General features: G+C 43.0%; 1 protein-coding gene across 4 annotated transcripts in view; it reads right to left on the bottom strand.

Moving 5' to 3' along the window:
* Positions 1-11,462, bottom strand: part of CPS1 (carbamoyl-phosphate synthase 1) — a 170,427-nt gene extending 158,965 nt beyond the window's left edge. For 3 of the 4 annotated variants that reach the window (XM_064661946.1, XM_064661942.1, XM_064661947.1), the window contains exons 1-4: positions 11,361-11,462; positions 11,215-11,260; positions 10,916-11,050; positions 10,301-10,445 (exon numbers count right to left, since the gene is read on the bottom strand). The gene's annotated coding sequence lies outside the window, so the exon portion shown is untranslated. The remainder of the gene's footprint in view (positions 1-10,300; positions 10,446-10,915; positions 11,051-11,214; positions 11,261-11,360) is intronic. The other variant, XM_064661943.1, reaches the window with a different exon arrangement.
* Between the last annotated feature and the right edge of the window lie 23 nt (positions 11,463-11,485).

Genomic DNA, 11,485 nt, shown 5'->3' with positions numbered 1-11,485 from the left:
TAAGCTGGTAGACAGGGCCAAATGAACCTCTGAATTACACCCTGCACAGAGAATGCCAGCAGGTAGTTTACAAAGGGTTGTGGTTGCTACACGCACAGTGGAAAAAGCCCTGGAGAGAAGGAATTAAAAAAGGAAGTTGTTTAACTTCATTCTAAAACGGCAACAAAAAAACAAGTGTGGGATACACAAGCAGACTTAGCCTGGAGGGCATTTCTCAAGGCACTGCTGCACACCCTACTGCTCCTTAGCATACATGCTCCAGGGAGAAGCATGCTCTTTCCAAGAAACTGTGGATCTGAGTTGCTGGGAAAGCAAGCAAACAAAAACCTAAACACCATTTTGCCATATATGCTGTCAGCCTCCTTTTCACACTGCCCTATCAACACTGCACCAACATGTGGTCACAGAACCAGCCTAGTTCAAGGCTGGACAGAGCCCTAAAGGAAAGGCTGAATTTTCCATCATATTTTCCTTTCTGAAATTGCAAGTTTTAGTAGTTTCCAAAATATTTGGGACCCAAGCCTGGACAACTAAAAAAGTTGGATGACTTCTCATCACTGCAGAAACACAGATTTTTCAGCCACCCATTTTTAAAAACTCATATTCATATTTTTGTTTAAAACAAAGTGCCAGATTATGAGATATAACCAGTACTTCTCTGAATTTTAATTGCACGGAATCAAGCTAATATTGATTACATCACTTTCACTCCTCAAAGTACAAATAATTTTTAGAGACAAAACAGATGAAAACAGAGAGAATACTCCTTTCCTATTACACTGTGACCAAGCCTGAAAGTATTTCACAGGGCTGCATGGGGAATGGATTTTTATGCTATCCAAAAGTTTTAGTAATTTTGAAAAATTTCCACCCCAAATTGAGACCAATACCTGAGAAAATGTTCATGTGCATATAAGACAAAAACATTTTGGGGTGATCTTATATAATTCAGTCATTTATAAAGAATTACAAACTCTTTATATAGTACTAGCCTCTTTCAGCTAGTGACTTCAACTGAAACCTCTTTATTCATTTTGAAAATGTAGAAAAAAGTTGTTTGGGAAATTTAACTACAAGGAGTTTTTTTGAGAAACACACCAAACACTCTCAAAGTCAGCTTTAGCTTCATCAATAAATCCCCTTCAAAGGATACCCAACCTGAAAGTACAGTTTGGAAATGCCTAAACAGTAGGAGAGCAGGGAAACCTCCTACTTTGCCTCAAAACCATTTAAAAGCTGAACTTTTTTCAACCTACTGCCTCCATACTAGTAACACAAGCATCGCTCAGAGCTCTGATCCTGGGGAATGCTCCTTACAAAAGGCTGCTTTCTGTTATATTTTTTGTGTTCACCTCAGAAAAGAAATACTCCACACAACCAGGACCGAGCTCCAAGAGCAACTGCAGAGCCCAGCAGCTGGGGAAGGAAAGCCACGCTGCATCTGTTCAGGCTCTGAAAAGAGAAAGCAATTCTCAGTTCCTGTCATCTGACACCTCTTGCCACCATTACATTTGCTTTGTATTTTAAATAGAACATGGTTAATGAGCATACTTTCCACTACTCGATGCAACTGATAGTTTAACTCCTTGGGACTAGGCCTAAATCCCCAGAGGAAGGTCAAGCTGCTAAACACTGGTTCTTGGTAGGTAGCAATAGACACAGCAACTGGCATGTGGGGCAGGCAGCCTACAAAACTGAGATGGAAGAGTCAGAAGGATTGAGGAGAAGTGGTCACCAAGTCCAAGGATATATGTGATCCTGCTCTTGGAAGAGACTATTCAATGAGTTGGTCGCTACCACACACATCTCCACAGCTGTTTCTGCCAGGACAGGGATAGCCAAGAAGCCCATGCAAGACAGGGATTCATGTCCACTGAGCAGAATGCTCCTCCTGCAGTTCCCTGCTGTCTGAAGTCCAATGTCCCTCTGTCTAGCACTGCTCAAGGGTCTGGGTCCTTGGCAAGGAGAAGGTAGAGGCTGTTTTCTACTACTCACAGTGCTTTTCTTTGAATATATCCTAGACCCAAAAGGGCTTTCACAGAAAACCACATTATCAACAGAAACACCTCTTACATTCAGCAACTGAGCATCAGAAACATGGACACCACTCTTAAAAGGAACAACTATTTATGCACTCTATCAACATTCTCCCTAGTCTTGGACTATATTTTAATTTATTTTAGAAGAACGATCTCCAGCCAGTGGGCAGTGCCATTCTGTGCAGAAATAGACACCAGACAGACAAGAAAGGGGCATTTATCCAGGACAACAAAGCACAGCAGTCAGGTATGCCTGATGTGTCAGAGTTGCCAGTCTCACAGCACCTGAATGTTGTACACAGTGCACTCCACTCACTGCCACAAGCTTGCCTGGGTAAAGGTTGCTCAGACATGTCCCCTCACAACTCTCTCTGTGCAGCTTTTTTCCCCCTCACTTCCAGGAGACACTAGTCATTTCTCCTCCCACCTACTAAGAAACCAAGGAAGCACAACAGCCACACTATTCTTCCCTACAGCAAGAAGGAATGGATAGCCAATTAATGAATTGACCCTAACACTGCAGGAGCCAGTGTATGTATGCACTGCCACCTCACTGCATCCAGCCAAGGCTATGAAGATTCGCTATCTGTTTGAAGACATGTCCAAAAAGAGAAGGCTCCAGAGAGACCTTAAAGCAGTCTTCCAGTACCTAAAGGGGGCTTACAAGAACACCAGAGAGGGAGTTTTTACAGGGGCATGTAGTGATGGGATAAGGGCAAACGGCTTCAAACAAAGAGAACAGGTTTACACTGGATATTAGGAAGATATTGTGAGAGTGGTGAGGCACTGCAACAGGTTGCACAGAGGATTTGTGGATCCCCTGTCCCTAGAAGGGTTCAAGGCCAGGTTAGATGGGACTTTGAGCAATATAGTGAAAGTTGTCTTTGCCCATGGCAGGGAGGTTGGAACTGGATGATCTTTAAGGTCCCTTCCAACCCACAACATTCTATGATTCCAATACTTTTATAAAATAGCAATATGTGATTATTTCCCATTATTGAGGTGCCTGACATCGCTGTATAACACCACCTGGGTCCTTCACACAGATCTGCCAGCCCTGACCCTCATGCTGTAATGGCAAATCCAAGAAGAGAAAATTTGGCAGACATCCTCCTTCTGGTGGGCAAGCCTGACTGTTCACATCACTAAGCCCCCTCAGCCTTCATATCCCTGTTCTCTACACTAGTACTGAGGTAATTTTACAAAGCCACCATACATGTGACACTTCCATCTGAACAAACTCCACAACTGTAACTCTCCAGTGAAGTAAACCTGCTTCCACAGTAAAATATTGAATACCATTATTACAAGAACAATTGTTCCACTTCAGCAGGTTTTCAACCAAATCTCAAGCTTTAAACACAATGCATTCAAACACTCCTCTTCCAAGTACTACTTTATTGTCCATGCAGTCCTCCTGCAGATTTAAATCTACTCCCTTCTTTTGCTGGGGAGGCTGACTTTTACAGGCATACAAGGAAGGGCTCAAATGTGTAACAGAAAAGATGCTTCCTCAGTAAGCTGTTATTTCTCATCCATTTGATAACAAAAACGTGATACTTTCACCTACACAGGCACTTACATTTACTTCAAAATGAATTCTGACATGTCGCTGAAAGTATCAAATTTCCCTCTCACGCCGACCTTCGAGATTAATTGGCACAGTACATATCAGCCCATGGTTTATTAGTGCATTAAACTGAACTTTCCGTTACCAACATCTGTGATTTGGGAGGATGGTATAGATTAGTTCATAAACATTTAATTTCTCCATCAATGTAGCAATAATGGGTAGCAGCACTCCTAAATCAAACTGTTTGTTCTAAAGAAATGGCCAACCCTCTGGAAAGGCTTTGCACCAAAAAATGAATGAGGGAGATCGATAAAAGCAATAAAAACACATCTGTGTATTTCCTTAGCAACATGAAAACTATTTCAATAGGGATTATCCACACTGGTTAAAAGAAGGAGCACTGATAATTATTATACTTTTAAACAGAAAAAATAATTTTCACTGCGTCTCCATAGTTTACATACACCATTTATTTCTTTAAGGTGTACAGTATTCTGCTCAGTGAAAGGTATTTAGGCATGGAGAAATGTCACATGGTGAATTGCAGCCAGTGGCATGGCTCCAAAGGCCCCTTCAGTGGTAGCTTTGCAATTCTTTCACTCTAAGCTCTTTCTTTACTCCTTCTCTCTTCTCCTCTCTTTATTTACTTCTTTCTTCTCTTAATCTCTTCTTTTCTTTATTCTCTCCTTAATCTCTTGTGGGTAACTTAAAACCAATGGTTTGCATTTTACTAAGTTGTGGCATTGGTGTTTGTTGGGTGCTTTAGTGAAATGCCTCTCCTTGGTTGTATGTTACCACTGTGAACCTTTTACCAAAATGCATATTTTCTCACTAATTAAATGAAGTCTCTTGGAAAGAAGCGTGTAGCTTTTTCTCTTTACGCAACTTCAAGGTATCAAAGAGCTAAAGGCTCTGCAAAAGTTCAGGTGGGATCTTTTGAAGTCTTCAATATCAAAGTAATACTCCCAGTAAAGCTTAAGACTTTGGGACTGAGGTGTTACAGTAAACAAAGTTTCTAAATTGTATTCTAGACTTCCTGATACTCAGGACTCCTAAAAAGTCTCTCTTCTCTGAGGGGAACTCCTCTTCCAGGCTCTCAGCCTCCATTAACTGAATTCTTCTCCAGGGCTCAAACAAACACATGCTTTGCTGTATCCCAAACCCAGCAATATTAAGACAAAGCTACACCTCCTTCCACGTAAAAGGGGTTAATTGCTTCCTATACTTTTGCTACAGAATCCTAAACCAGCCATCAGTCAAGGAACAATGAGAACATTGTGCATGTTATCATGCCATGCACTCCTGGCACCACAGGGGAAATTGAGGATGGACATTTTATATTCACTTCCTAGGCTGTTATGCTTCTCCACTCTATCAATTCAGAGACACAAAACCATATAAGTTCTCTTTCATCTTTCCAAACATCAGCTCTCTAGAATGTTTGCTCAGGAAAGCATTTTCTTTGGCTCCTTGTGAGACAAAAACAGACACGTTTTTTACTCCATGCTACGCTGAACAGCACTATTTTTCAAGTTATTCTCCTTCATGCAAATGACAGTGCTTATTAACAGTCTCATTAGCTTAAAAAGTGGTTTCAATTCAGAGTTTCTCATCTGTAACATTCCCGTCTATCTGAAGAGCTAAGTTTGTTTTTAGAAATGATAAATAAAACATCTCTGCCTTTGTTTAACTTCCAGAGTTTCCTCTGGTCTGTTCCTTGGTCATTCAGGAACATATTTGATCTTCAGAGCAAGGGTTGATGCTCTTACTGTACCTCTTGCACGTTCCCCATGGAATAAAAAACAGCAGCTGATTGAACATGTATGTGAACATGTGAAGGCCATACAGCAAGAACACATTTTCAGAAGAGCAGAACTTCCTTACCTTTTTGGCACATTTGCTGAGGTTGTGAAACAAGCTCCACAAGGAGGGCAGGCCAGTATCTGCATCAGCTCAAGTCACAGCCCCACAGACACAAAGCAGCCTTACTAATCACCACAGTAGGAATTCAGCCATCCCAACATGCCTTTCTACTTCCTCTGAGCTCAACACCTGCACCTGTGCAAGTGTGGTGCTTGGCTAATTCAGGCTCTTGGAAGCAGTGGAGCACCTGTTAAATCCTTCTTTCCTCGGTGTAGATTAAACCCATTACATTATTTTACACATCAATTACATTAATTTCAGTAGAAGCTTCCGTCATGCTATTCCTGCCAAATTTGGTGCTACTTGCTGAGACACAGGCAAATTCCTTCCCAGGCCCTTGCTGAACTGGGGATAAGAAAACATAATTTTCTTTTTGCCTGTACCAATAAGTCCAGCCACAGCTGAAAAACAGGTTCTGGTCTCAGTGTCTAACAAAATTTGCAAAAAGCATGTGAATGATTTTATACCAGGGGCTGAAACAGAGAATTCTCAGTCTCCTTTCACACCACCAGCTCTGAACTGGTGAGAAGATTTTTGGCTAAGGTCCAAGTTAGGCTGATTTCAGCTGAAGACCTATGGAGGAAATACCGAGTAGCTCATTAGAGCTACTGTATCTAAACCCCCAAGAATTGGTGCATGAAACAATACAAATGTATTCTGCACATTAAAAAAAAAAAAAAAGGTGTTAAAAGAGCAGAAAAGCAACAGATTTTAGGACTGGCAAGCCCTGGCACCAAAGTTGCTTGGCACTTCTGAAGAAAAAGTAGTTCATGAGGACTGATCTCAGTGTTGTTCTTTATCATTTGAGCTCCATTAAAGCAGCCGAATGGAGCAGCTTTCTCCCAAAGACCAAACCAATAAGGAACAAGAAGTCTGAAGCTGTAAGCATCAGTACTGCTTGAACAGAGATAGTTTAAAACACTATTTGGAGTGCTTAATGCCACCACACAGCATACCATTCATTTTGATTCTGATATAATAAGAAGTACAGAAGTATAGTTTCATCCTAAAGCAACCATAATACTGATTACACATACAGGTAGCAGCCCTTTTATGGCAGGTAATGCCTTATTAGCACAGCCCTGTTTCATGCAATGCTTTCAACCTTCAGCAACACCATAAGTATATTCATGTCTGCTGTGATCAGCAAGTGCCTTTCTGTGCCTTTTACAAACTGGTGCTCTGATCCATGTTGCTTGAAAATCAAGTGCATTTTTAATGGTCTGCAGGACAGCAGCTCTGATCAAGAGACAAACTTTGCTGAATTCTTCATAGCCCTCTTTGAGAGCTTTCACCCTGTGCCACATGCTAAAGTCAATGCAGATGGGTGAACACCTGAGTGAGTAGCTGAAGTTTCCTTCTTTGGTGCCAGACTTAACAAATTCTCCCTACAGAGGAAACCAGGACTTCAGTCTGTAACTTCCATCCTCACTGGGAGCACTCCCTGCAACTGCTGCTCTTGAGCTTTGGTAGAAGGATTTTGAAATAATTTACTGAGAACTTGTACAATCCTGCTCCAAATCAGCACTGCTGCATGCTGAAAACTGCTGACAGCTACCTAGCAGAGAAAGACATGTCTGCACAGGTTTCAGGCCAGCATCCTAGACTGACAACCCTTTTAAAACATGTTACTTTGAGGTTTCATGTTAAAAGACCTGACAAAACCCAAACATGTCCCATGGTAAGATATTACCTGCCACCATCACCTTCAGACCTTCAAGTCATGTTCTCAGGTCATGAGACTCCCACACTTGACTCCCACATGCCTCTCCCTGCTGATTCCCAGCTACTGCTGGACCTCATATGCAGGCCTTGGAGAATCTTTCTGTGGGACATGTCTGGTGCTCCAAGGCACATGTTGGAGAAGATGGCTCTCCTGCCAGGCTGTGCTCTGCCAGGACAGAGGAATGGGAGCTGGTTACCAGGAGCCCCTGCCCTGAGGAGGCCCACTGGAAGGCACACACATCAGCTGCAGCCCATGTCTCTCTGTCACATCGTCTCACACCCACATGACTGACACTGTGTGACCCCATGCAGAGGCACGCTAAGGAGAGCTACATACCAAGGGCAGAGTAAGCTGAGAGCTTTGCATCTTATTCCAGCTTGCCCTGCACTATAATGCCAACATTAAAAAGTTGATGATGGGCACACATGCTAAATTGGCACTCTGTTCTTGAAAAAAGACAGCACATCAGCTTTAAATAACCTATTCAGAAACCAAACCTCTAGGCTATTCATGGCTAACCAAACCTCTAGGCTACCTACCTTTATTTGCTAACTTTGTATTTAGCAAGGCCATGTGCTTTTTTTTTTTTTCAGTAAGATAATGCTTTAAATTACATTCACTATGGTAAACATGTTAGACATTGTTCCCAGCAAAGAAGGCACTGAATATAAGTTCTTTCCAGCTGTAGCAATGATGTATTAACATTAAAAATCATGAAAAAAAGGAACATAAAGGGTGACTCAGAAGAGATTGCTCAACCAAACCAACTTGTAACAAAGCCCAGATGTCACAAAGTTCTCAGATTAGGGCAGTAACACACTGTAGGGGAGCCCACTGACTTGGTGTCTGCACATCATAATGACAACACTTCTAATACCAGACGGGTGGATATTGCTAGTGCTGGGTATGATAGGGGGCACAGTGTTTACCACAAAGTAACAGAGATCTGAGCAGTTGGGAGTCTCAAATGGAAAATTCCCCTGCTAAATATGCAATATGACAGCAGGAGAACTACTAATTTGGGAGAATTTGCACCCAATAACATAGGGCAAACTATATCCCTCTCCTGAGCCACGTGTACCAGAGGTTAGAAAGGAGTCACCAAGAACAGTGGAAAATAAGAATTAGAGGCTCAGTCTGTGACTTTGCCCACAGGAGGAATGGAGGTGAAGGGACCAGATTGCACGAGGAAGGAGTACAGCACTGTCAGTTATGCCAGGCTATGCTGTGTCTCATTAAAGTTCCATTAGGTTGTTGCAAGAAAAGCACAATTCCAAACTGGGAACAGCATCTATAAGAAGGCCAACAATGCATTTGCACTCTGCCCTGCTGCACTATCTACTTCAAGTCTGTTTTCTGCAAGAACATTTAAAAAAACCTCAAAAACCCCCAAACAAACAAAACCTTCCATCGTTCTTAATAACTAATTCTTTATACCCACACTTCTTCCCCCCAAAAAATGGTATGCAAAATGTCAGTCTGCTAGCCACTGTCTGTTTTGAGGCATCTCCTGATACCAGGAACCGATACTTGAAACCTGGACAAAGTTTACTTTTCTGTGGCTTAGGACAGGATCTATCATCTCTCAGCTCCCTTATCCCTTCACCCTGTGTGTGGGTGATGGGATATGTCCTGCTAGATTTTCTTGCTACAGCAAAGCTGCCAAGACTGTAAATGGGGTGACCTGGCATCTCTGGGAATGGGAATCTCCTTATCAGCCTCCTGTTTGCTAACAGATCTGAGACCAAAGTGCTGGGCTCACCCAGGAGCCTATACCAGTGTAAGGAAGGCACTTCCCAGGAGGCTGCTGTACCTGACAGGGCCTCGTAAGCATAGCCAGATTTTACCTCTGGGCATCCAAATGCAGTAATTCCCACCAAACTCCCATTCAGTTCTTCTCTCCCAACTGCCCCTGCATGGTTCCCTCCTGCCTACTCTGACATAATAATATGAGATCAGACTCCAAAATGAAAAAATAGCACAAGTTTCCAGGCTCCAACTGGTTTTGTAATGCAGGTGCTTCTGCCTGTAACTACAGACAGACAGACAACTCTGTGCATTGCCAGCATGTCACACTAAAAACACTCATGCCCTTAGAGAGGCTAGGCTGCTTTCAGGTAGGCCCATCCATAGGAATTCCTGTAGTGCCATCTCCTGGCTTAGGGTGCAGGAACACAATAGTTGAAAACAGGACTGATCAAATGAAAGATTTTTTTATATGTATACACTGAAAAAACTTTACAACTTAGTTTAGACTATGGATCAATATATAAAAACATACAAACCATGGGCATTTTCTCAACAGATTTTGTACAATTCTCCTCCCAATAAAGTATTAGCTTAAAATGAAAAATATCTTCTGAGCTGATCTGCTTTGTGCTTTCAGCCATTACAATCTTGTCAGCATTTTTTTTATTTCTCAACAAACACCAAGGCTGTAAGAGACCCTTACAGAAGATTTATGGAGAGGAGATCAGAGCTTGTTTTGCATAGGAAGACTTTCCTGCCTAGAAGAGGTATCTTTCCCAAAGAGAGTTTTAGACATTTTCTCCTCCTGCATTCCAGAGAAACGCTCCCTGGTACGAGAAAAAGGTAAGTCTTGCAGACATGTCGAAGGCCCCACAGAGTGGGGTCCAGGGATAATAAAAGCCCTGAGAAGAACACAAGGCTGTGTCTTTCCTCAGGCTCAGTGTTTGAAACACCCTTAAGAGTAATGTTCTCTGAAGTCTAGTGTTCTCAACTTTGGAAATAAATTTTCCTGTAATCCTTCCTCTGCCTGGCATTTCGGGGGTACCTGTGTATTATCTTACTTCACAAAGGCTTGAAACTCCCTTTTTGCTTAAATTTTTTGTGTCATCTCATGACTCCAGAGGATAATTTCTGAAGGTTCCATAACACCACATGGGAAGCGAGGAAAGCATGTAAAATCCCATTGATGGGGACTGTACATTGTTTTAACCCCATATTAATCATAATGATGATGGGTAATGCCTATTTTCTAGATATCAGTTATAATTAATCTATCAATTTGTAGCTTACGGTATTGTTGGTAAAAGAAGCATGTAGGAGCTCCTTTCTCAGTGAAAGATGCCCATTTACAGCTCAAAACTCTCCCCAGATGGCTGACTCATTTAAAGTATTCTCCATCAGGGCTGTGCCCCATGCAGCAGGGTGACCACAGGAGCTGGAGGGACAAAGAACGACTGTTAAACCTTTATCCTTTCCCCCACCTCCAGCGATTTCCTTTCCCTTAAAGTAATGCCCCCTTGATATCGAGCTCCTCAAGATCTGAATAAGGGTTTGAGTCAAAATATAATTTATTTTCAGTACAGTTATGAGCACTGAAGTAACTGGGGGAAAGGTAATTCTGTCAGTGGGAGATCATGACCACCTACTCACGGACTCAAAACAGACTCCAGACTCCAATGGAGGGAAGAACTGTGCATGAGGCACTAATGAGCGCGAGAAGGAAGAGGTATAACTAGCAAATAGGGGGTTGAGTACTTATTAATAAGAAGGTTGTGTAACTAAATGTATGCGTTTTTTAAAATGCATAAATAGTGTAAAATTTTGAAGACTGGGGAGCTAGCCTTTTGTGGGTTGCCATCTAGGTCCCTACTTTGCGCAAACTAGAATAAAAAAAGATAGAAATACCTCGCCTCAGTGTGCGAGTTGGTGCTGCGCGATGGGTAACGTTCAGGACAACAGCTCCACCCTTCGGAAACCCACGCACAGCAATGATCATAAACCACCTCCTCGAGGGTAGGAGCACTCAAAAATTAACGTGGGCTAAAGGCAAAATGACCAAAATGCCCGATGAGGGGCAGCCGTCAGGGGAGGGGGCCCGACTTCCCCTCACGCCGGCTCGGGAGGGCGACGGCCCCGTCCCTGAGGGTGCTGAGGGGGAGGACGGAGGCGCGGCCCTGCGCCGGCACACGGACCGCGCCACAAACCTCTGTCACCCCTGCTCCCGCTCCCCTCCCGGACGTGACTTCAAAGCTACATGAGAAAAATATTTATCATACACGTTTCACCATAATCCCGCTCTAAACACGGAAGGGATTTACAACGGCGGGTAGGCGGGAGCAGGGGTAATTACAGGGGTGCGTGTTGCTAGAGGCTCTGGGCAGCATGACCCTCCGCGCGGGGCAAGCAGAGCAGCATCGCTAACAGAACCGACGGCGACAACGAAAGCAAGGGACAGTAACGAATTAATCGCAACAT

Source organism: Pseudopipra pipra, chromosome 7, assembly GCF_036250125.1.
Source record: "Pseudopipra pipra isolate bDixPip1 chromosome 7, bDixPip1.hap1, whole genome shotgun sequence".
NCBI classification, from domain to species: Eukaryota; Metazoa; Chordata; class Aves; order Passeriformes; family Pipridae; genus Pseudopipra; species Pseudopipra pipra.
The sequence above is the reverse complement of the archived record's forward strand: the minus strand, read 5'-3'. Positions and strand labels throughout refer to the sequence as shown.